The 9,148-nt window shown below is 36.0% G+C and overlaps 1 long non-coding RNA gene and 1 pseudogene across 1 annotated transcript in view; both read left to right on the forward strand.

Moving 5' to 3' along the window:
- LOC149130346 (uncharacterized) overlaps positions 1-9,148 on the forward strand; it is a 323,461-nt gene that overhangs the window by 232,841 nt on the left and 81,472 nt on the right. The gene's annotated exons all lie outside the window — the stretch shown is intronic.
- LOC149130347 (uncharacterized) lies at positions 1,464-4,246 on the forward strand (annotated as a pseudogene).

Raw genomic sequence — 9,148 nt, forward strand, 5'->3', positions numbered from 1 at the left:
AGTCTTCCTTTACCACGACAACCCTCCACTTGTTGGCCATACAGAAGAATTTTCGGAATGCGGTCATTTTTCATTCGAACATGTCCCATCCATCTGTACCGAATTCTCATTAGCATACTTTGGTTACAGGAGATATCACATTTTTCTAAGATTTTGGCCTTGAATATCTTATCTTGTCGTTTTATGTTGCATATGTTACACAAATAGCACATGTGGAAGGTTTCAAGTTTCTTTATATGTCTGTGGAAGGGAGTTAATGCTTCTGTTCCAAATACACTTATTTTAGACTGATATCGTGTTCATCCCTCAAACGATGGGCAAGTCTTCCGAAAACACTTGTAACCTTAGATTTTCTAACATTGATTTCGTTATGAAGAGTATTCTCAAAGTTTACAGTACTTCTAAGATATTTAAATGAGCTGGCCCATATGAGTCTTGAGTATGTCCTGCCCCAAGCCTTGGCTGGAATAAAACTTTACTCTTAATAATAATAATAATAATAATAATAATGATAATAATAAGGATAATAATAATCCGTCCTACTAAAGGCACAAGGCCTGAAATTTCGGGGGAGGGGACTAGTCGATTACATTGACCCCAGTATTTCACTGGTACTTAATTTATCGACTCCGAAAGGATGAAAGGCAAAGTCGACCTTGGCGAAATTTGAACCCAGAACATAAAGACACACGAAATGCATTTAAGCATTTCCCCGGCATGCTAACGATTCTTCCAGCTCATTGCCTTAATAATAACAATGATAATAATAATAATAATAATAATAATAATAACAATAATAATAATAATAATAATAATAATAATAATAATAATAATAATAATAACAATAATAATAATAATAATAATAATAATAATAACAATAATAATAATAATAATAATAATAATAATAATAATAATAATAATAATAACAAATACCTAACAAATACGAAGAAGAAGAAGAAGAAGAAGAAGAAGAAGAAGAAGAAACAAAAGCTATAAAACAAATGAAATCGAAACTAAAACTAGAACAGCAACGGACCCTGATAAAACAATGGCAAGAAAAGCCCCTACATGGTAAACACTGGGCTAAACTAAATGCAAAAGAAATAGACAGAGAAAAATCCCAGCAATGGTTGAGAAGCTCAGGACTCAAAGCAGAGACTGAAGGACTTTTAATTGCTGCACAAGACCAGAGCCTCTCCACCAGAAATTACCAAAAACATATAATGAAAAGAAACATAACAAGTAACTGTAGAATATGTGGAGATGGACAAGGAACAATAAATCATATTATGTCTGGCTGCCCAGTCCTGGCTAAGAAGGAATATATTCACAGACACGACAGAGTTGGGACCTATATACACTGGAAGCTATGCCAACACTATGGAATAACAACAGAAAAAAGATGGTATAAACACACGCCAGAAAAGGTCACAGAAAACGAGAAAGCAACCATACTCTGGGATATGCCAATACACACAGATAGAGAAATTAAGGCCAATAGACCAGATATAGTTGTCAAAGATCATGAAGGAAACAAAATGCTTTCTAATTGATGTATCAATACCAGCAGATGACAACATTTCCCTAAAAGAAATGGAGAAACTTTCAAAATACAAAGACCTGGAAATAGAGGTATCTCGAATGTGGAATCTAAAAACAGAAACAATTCCTATCATAGTAGGTGCCTTAGGTATAATAAAAAAATACTCAGACAAATACATAACAAAAACACCAGGACTTACAAATATATATAACATACAGAAAATTGCACTACTGGGTGCTGCACACATTCTACGCAAAACACTTTCAATACAGTAAACATAAGAGGACCACAGCAAACCACTGCACATACCCAAGGCGCACAGAGCTGCGCTCGGTAGTGAAGTGAAAGCACGTTATAAAAATAAAACTACTGAACAATAATAATAATAATAATAATAATAATGAAAAGACTTACAATGAAAATGCAGACTAGATTAGACACTCTGAAGGATCTTACCAAAACTTACAAGAACAAGCATGGGAAGACATTACAATAGCAAACTTAAGGATGACACGAAAGCTCATAAGGGGAAATCTCCTGGTAATGATAGGGTGCCAAATTTCTGGCTTGCCTCTCTCCCGTGTGCACGTGAAAAGTTAGTACAGTTATTCAATGAAATTATGAGAGATCCTACGAAAACACTTGATTGGTTAGCAAGAGGTATTTCTTACCTACTCGCGAAGTATAATGAAACAAAATTTCCCCAAAGCTATCGGCCCATAACATGTCTATCTACCACGTATAAAATCTTAATATCCATCCTTGTGGAGAAAACATACAAATTTATGGAACAGAACGATATATTCGCCACTGAACAAAAAAGGGTGCCGACGAGGCTCATACGGATGCAAAGACCAACTCTTAACCGCATGATCCTTGAGAACTGTCATAACATACGCAGAAATCTCAGTTCTGCGTGGATTGATTATAAAACAGCCTTCGACAGCATACCGCATTCACAGATCTTGAAATCGCTGGATATTTTCAAAATTTCTCCTGTGATTTAAAACTTCCTGAAGCACAACATATCAATGTGGAATACGAATCTCCAATTATACCACTCTGATGGAGTGCTGACCACAAACAGTATTAATATCAACTGCGGCATTTTCACCTTTAATTGTTTGCATAGCCCAAATACCCCTTACAAGTGAACTTAACAGAACAAGGTATGGATATAAAATTGGCGACAAGAAAATAAAGTCATCTATTCTATATGGATGACTTAAAACTTTTTGGCAAAGACGATGAGCTTGAAGGACTACTACGTACTGAAAACATTCAGTGATGACACCGAGATGGAATTTGGTCTTGATCAATGTGCCAAGGCCACTTTCCAGAAAGGGAAATTGAAGGCCTCACATTCAGTGGTGTTGAATGTTGACACAGTCATAAAAGAACTCGAGTAGGAACACACTTACAAATATCTCGGAATAAATTAGGGCCCTGGAATTCAGCATGCTACTATGAGAGAGAAGATCAGGAAGGAGTGTTACAGGAGAGTTCGAGCAGTCCTAAAATCCGAGTTAAATGCACGTAACAAGGTATTAGCTATAAATTCCTTAGGAGTTCCGGTTGTTATTTAGTTTCAATGTGTTGAACTGGAATATGAATAAAATAAGGAAGATTGACAGGAAAATCCATAAACTCCTGACTTGCTATACGATGCACCACCCAAAAGCAGACGCAGATCGTCTTTACCTACCCAGGGCTCAAGGAGGTCGAGGCTTGATCCAATTTGAAATCTACAAAACCACCACAATTGGACTAGCAAAATCATGAAAGACGCAAGAAGCTTCATTCTGTTACGAAGGAGAGAAAAAACTTCCAAGTGAGTCTTTGCATAATACCTAGATTGAACAGCATGATGAAAGTGCAGAAACTGCAGTTGCAAAGAAGGTGAAGTCAATAGCAAAATAAAATGCGTTTGAACAATTGGCTGATAGGTGGGAACAAAATCCTCTTCAGGGCAAATATGTGGCCCGTAGCAAACAAGCTGATGTAGACCAGAAGCACACACATCTGTGGATACGGAGCTCAGAGCTAAAGGCAGAAAGTGAAAGCTTTATCTTAGCTGCCCAAGATTAGAGCTTATTGACCCGGAACTGTCAATCCAATGTGATGAAGAATGGTGTAGACCCAAAGTGCCGATACTGCAACGATGGGATAGAAACAGTGAGCTACCTAATCTCTGGATGGAAGGTTTTAGCACCTGTAGAGTATAAATCAAGACATGACAGAGTTGGCCTATATCTACATTGGATGATGTGTCAGCGTTATAAAATCAAAACTGCTGACAAATGGTACAAGCACCACCCTGAGGCTGTAACTGAGGGAGAAAATGTAACTATTCTTTGGGACTTTCCAGTATGTACAGAGCGGACCATCAAGGCAAATAAACCAGATATTGTTGTGGAAGACCAAAACAATGAAGTCTGTTTATCGAGCCTACCCTGTCGCCATAATATCTCGGCAAAAGAATTTGATAAACTCAGAAAATATAAAGATTTGTTAATCGAAATCGAAAAGATGTTGCATCTCAAGACGGTTACAATACCAATGATTGTAGGAGCAATTGGAATGATCAAAAAAGGAACTGAAAATTATTTAAGAATGATCCCCGGCTTACCATCCATGCAGGAAGTGAAAAAGATTGTCTTAACTGGTACGTCACACATATTGAGAAGAGCATTGCCGTTGTGAATTTTCTTTCTCTTTTTTTTCCTTTATTTTATTTGTTTTCTTTTTTATCTTTTCCTTTTTCTCTCTGCCTTCCTCTTTTTTCTATCACATGACTTTCTAAATGAACAATCTGGTGGGTTTATTTTAATGGCCTACCAATGTATGCAGTACATTCTCTGTCCTAGGTGTCAGGAAGACATTCGGCAAGACATGGAAACAGAATTAAAAGATACTAATAATAATAATAATAATAATAATAATAACAATAATAATAATAATAATAATAATAGTAATTATTATTATTATTATTATTATTATTATTATTATTATTATTATTACATAATTATTAAAGACAAGGAAGAGAATACTTGTAGATTAATAGATGTAGGTGTTCCCACTGATAAAAATATATCCGTAAAGGAATTTGACAAATCAAGTAAAAATAAGGACCTGGAAATTGTAATACAAAATATGTGGCATCTTAAAGCAAGAACTGTTCCTGTTATTGTAGATGCCCTAGATACGATAACAAAGGGGATGTCAGAAACATCTAGGCAACATCCCAGGAGAACCATATCTCAGAAAAATCCAAAAGATTGTGCTGACAAGTACTGCCCACATCCTTAGAAAAACCCTATTAATTTAAATGTCTTTGAAGATATTTCGTTACTGCCCCCGCCACTCCCCCCCCCCCCAAGCCTTCAGAGATTCTGTAACATCTCTTATCCTTCACCCGCCCTTGGATGCTGGGTGTGTCTCGGCAAGTGACTGTAAGAAACATGCTGATTAAAAGTGAATAATAATAACAACAACAACAACAACAACAATTATAATAATAATAACAATAATAATAATAATAATAATAATAATAATAATAATAATAATAATAATAAATGCCCTGATGCAATGCCAGGCACTGGCTCTCATGGCTTCTAATGTTAACTTATTGGAAGTGTTATCATGTACATTGTTTTGCCTTGGTATAAAAAGATGGGCTACAGCAAATATTTTGCTCAATACCACTGATTCGCTTGTCATTTGTTTGACCATAACAGGTTGAGCATGTCCCTTGGTGGCTGGCGATATGTGCATCTCTGATCACGAGCTGGTATATTCGGGAAGCATCATAGCTTTTGGGGTTTGAATAAATCACCTCTGGAAACAACCCTTATTCAGGGACCTTTTGAGTGGGATGGGCTACTGAACCTGAAGAGAATTCTAACTAGGTCCCACCTGCAAGGTGATGTGCTTTTTAGCTTGATATAGGATCACCATGTCGCGCACATATAGTTGTGATGCATATGTCAGGTGTACCCTTATCAGACGGGTAGTCATGATAGGTATACTGGATTTAGTATATTTTACCCCAGTGTCACTTTGATGGTATGCACTGCTCTCTCACTCAATAATAATATTAATAATAATAATAATAATAATAATAATAATAATTATTATTATTATTATTATTATTATTATTATTATTATTATTATTATTATTATTATTATTATTATTATTATTATTATTGCCCTGGCAGAGCTTCTAACGCTGGAGATGTAACACGGTGTCAGCTGTTTACTACCAGTGAACTAAGGTAACACCTCTTATTTTTCGAGCACCTTCCGGAGTATTCGAGTGGTTCCAAGCAGTGCTGTTTTCTGCAAGTGCAGCCCCTATTTGTTCTACGTACTTCTTGAGATTTTTGCTCACAGTTCCCAGGGCTCCAACAATTAGTGGTACTACTGCTACCTTTTTCATCAACCACACCTGCTTAACTTCCCAAGCTAGCCTGTCATATCTCTCGACTTTTCTTTCTTCCTTATCGCATACCTTGTTGTCAGCTGGGCATGCTATATTTATGATCCAGCATAGTTTGTTTTCTTTCTCCATTAAGTCTATGTCTGGCTTCTTATTCTCTATCTCATGGTCGCAGTGAATCATAAAATCCCATAGGATCTTTGCATTTCTATTTTCGACGATGCCTTCAGGTTTGTGGTCGTTATCATCATCATCATCATCATCATCATCATCATCATCATTATCATCATCATTATTATTATTATTATTATTATTATTATTATTATATCCTGATGCAATACCAGGCAGTGGCTCTCATGGTTTCTGATCTTAATAATGATCAAGATAATGATGATGATGAAGCTGAAATAAGAGAATACCATGATAAAAGATTATCTGACTGGCAAGAGGTGGCAGAAACGTTAACACGCCGGGTGAAATGCTTAGCGGCATTTCATCTGCCGTTACGTTCTGAGTTCAAATTCCGCCGAGGTCGACTTTACCTTTCCTCCTTTCGGGGTCGATAAATTAAGTACCAATTACGCACTGGGGTCGATGTAATCGACTTAATCCCATTTTTGTCCTTGTTTGTCCCCTCTATGTTTAGCCCCTTGTTGGTTGTGTGTGTGTTTGTGTTCTGTTTGGTCTTCATCAGAATACTATGACTCTGATGAAGATGACATTAGTTTTTCAAGGTCGTTCAGTTTTTCTCAACCAATAAATGGACCGATTGAGTACATCGATCAATGAACGAACCTATTAAGATTATCGGAAACAGCTGTAAGTCCAATTTACTACATTAAAATAATATGTAATTATCATTATTTATTCTTTGTTTGATCTATCTATCTAGCTAGCTAGCTAGCTATATATATATATATTCCGATTTTTTGTAAATGTGTATAGAATGATATATCAGTTGAATAAAATTAAAACATAGTCTGGTTTTCACGTTTTTTTTATTATGGTGCTAGCAGTATAAGCCGACGTTGTCCGGGTGTGACTTATTACGCCATCTACGATAAGTCTTGCTAGGTGAAAATCAACTAAAAAAGAAAGCCTTACAACGAAAAAACCCTTATGATGTAAATATGTTCATAATTCAAAAGACGATGAAATTAATAGGGAAAGTCTGAAGGCTGCTACGCGTAGCATTATTAAGTGTACGTAAATTTCATCCGTCTAATTGGCTATACAAATGATTTGTGCAAAACAACTTTTTGCGCTGCCCTGATTATACATAGCAAGGTAATCCCTTTTCGCAGGAGCTAGGACGGCAATTTCTGATGAAGCAATTGCTGGCGATCTGTTGCTACACAGTTCTGCCAGAATTCTATCAGATTGGGCAGTAGATGTTGATGCACCATTTTTCATTATGTTCAAAGTAGCTTCTGGAATGTGGTGAATTGTTGCAGTCTGTTGCTGTCTTTTTAAACCGGTTGCTTTCTTTCCCCATCAAGCTCTCTTCTTTGGAGGCATAATCTATATACATATTAAAGAGAACAACAAAAGTTATAACAGATGGCAGGGTCCGTACTTTTCACATTTCGGTAATTTTTCAGATTAACACCCGCACATTTACCTAACCCTAATCCTAACCTAAATCCTAAACCTAAGCCCTAACCCTAAAACCCTAACCCTAAAACCCTAACCCTAAAACCCTAACCCTGACCCTAACACCGTAACATTAACCCTAACCCTAACCCTAAAACCCTAACCCTAAAACCCTAACCCTGACCCTAACACCGTAACATTAACCCTAATCCTAACCCGAACCCTAACCCTAACCCTAAACCCTCACCCTAACCCTAAACCCTCACCCTAACCCTAAACCCTCACCCTAACCGTAACCCTAAAACCCTAACCCTAACACCCTAGTGTTGTCCTGTCTACATAAGATCCATAGTTTGTATATTTACAAAACATTGACGAACATGAGTTATATTGTAGTGAATGCTTGTGTGTACGTGCGCGTGTATGCATTTGAGAGAGCGAGAGAGGAAGAGAGGGGGTGGGTAGAAAGGAATAAAGAACGGGAGCAATGAAGAGAGAGAAAGAGAGGAAGGGAGAACGGAAAACAGTTATAAAATAGCAGTGCGTGCGCGTGTTTATATAAGAAACACAGAAAGTAAATCTTATATCTATAATGTTGATGTGTGTATGTGTATGTTGTTGTCACAGATCACGTATGTGTGGTTGTGTGTGTTTTTACGTTTCTATGTTATGAAAAATATGTAAGAGGTAGAGGGATAGAAGAAAGCTATTAAATGGGAGAGAGGAAGAAGAACGAAGTAAGAGTGAAAAGTTAATCTATGACTTTGTATGTATCACTTTCTCTCTCTCTCTCTCTCTCTCTCTCTCTCTCTCTCTCTCTCTCTCTCTCTATCTATCTATCTCTCTCTCTCTCTCTCTCTCTCTTTCTTTCTTTCTTTCTCTCCCTCTTTTACTCCTACTCTCTATATTATATGCTGAGCGCGTGATCGATGTGTAAGAACGCTGGTACAGGTAGAAGGGAAGAAATATAAATGTTGTTAGAAACAACAGCCAAATCTCCCTGAAATCACACAAAGTAAACGGAATTTAAAAAATTTAATTACTGCACTGGAAAGTTCACATCGAAAAAATTGCATTGATGTAAAAAAATTTTACGAAAAAGTGGAAATGTGGATTTCTATAAACTTTTAAAAAGGCTTCACACAGATACACAACTTCAGCTTTATTATATATAAAATTTTAAAAAATATAAACCTTTTTACAATATTGAAGTATGTAAAACATAAAAAAAATATTTTGTAATCTTCATAAAGTTCAATTAGCGCTTTCATATGTTCGTAGTAATCATCAGTAAAATGACTGACTTCTTTTTTGTACCTCTTAGAAGGCTCCAACAAGCCGAATTTTTGGAATACGGTTTTGACCAATCTGCATGCAGCTTACACGTCGCGATTTGCCTAATTGAACTTTATGAGCATTACAAAATATTTTTTTAATGTTTAACACACTTCTTCATTGTAATAAGATTTATATATATTTTTTAAATACCACAATAAAAAACGTGAAAATCAGACCATATATATATATATATATATATATATATATATATATATATATATACACTTTATTTAAAA

Source organism: Octopus bimaculoides, chromosome 29, assembly GCF_046866305.1.
Source record: "Octopus bimaculoides isolate indiv1 chromosome 29, ASM4686630v1, whole genome shotgun sequence".
Taxonomy (NCBI): domain Eukaryota; kingdom Metazoa; phylum Mollusca; class Cephalopoda; order Octopoda; family Octopodidae; genus Octopus; species Octopus bimaculoides.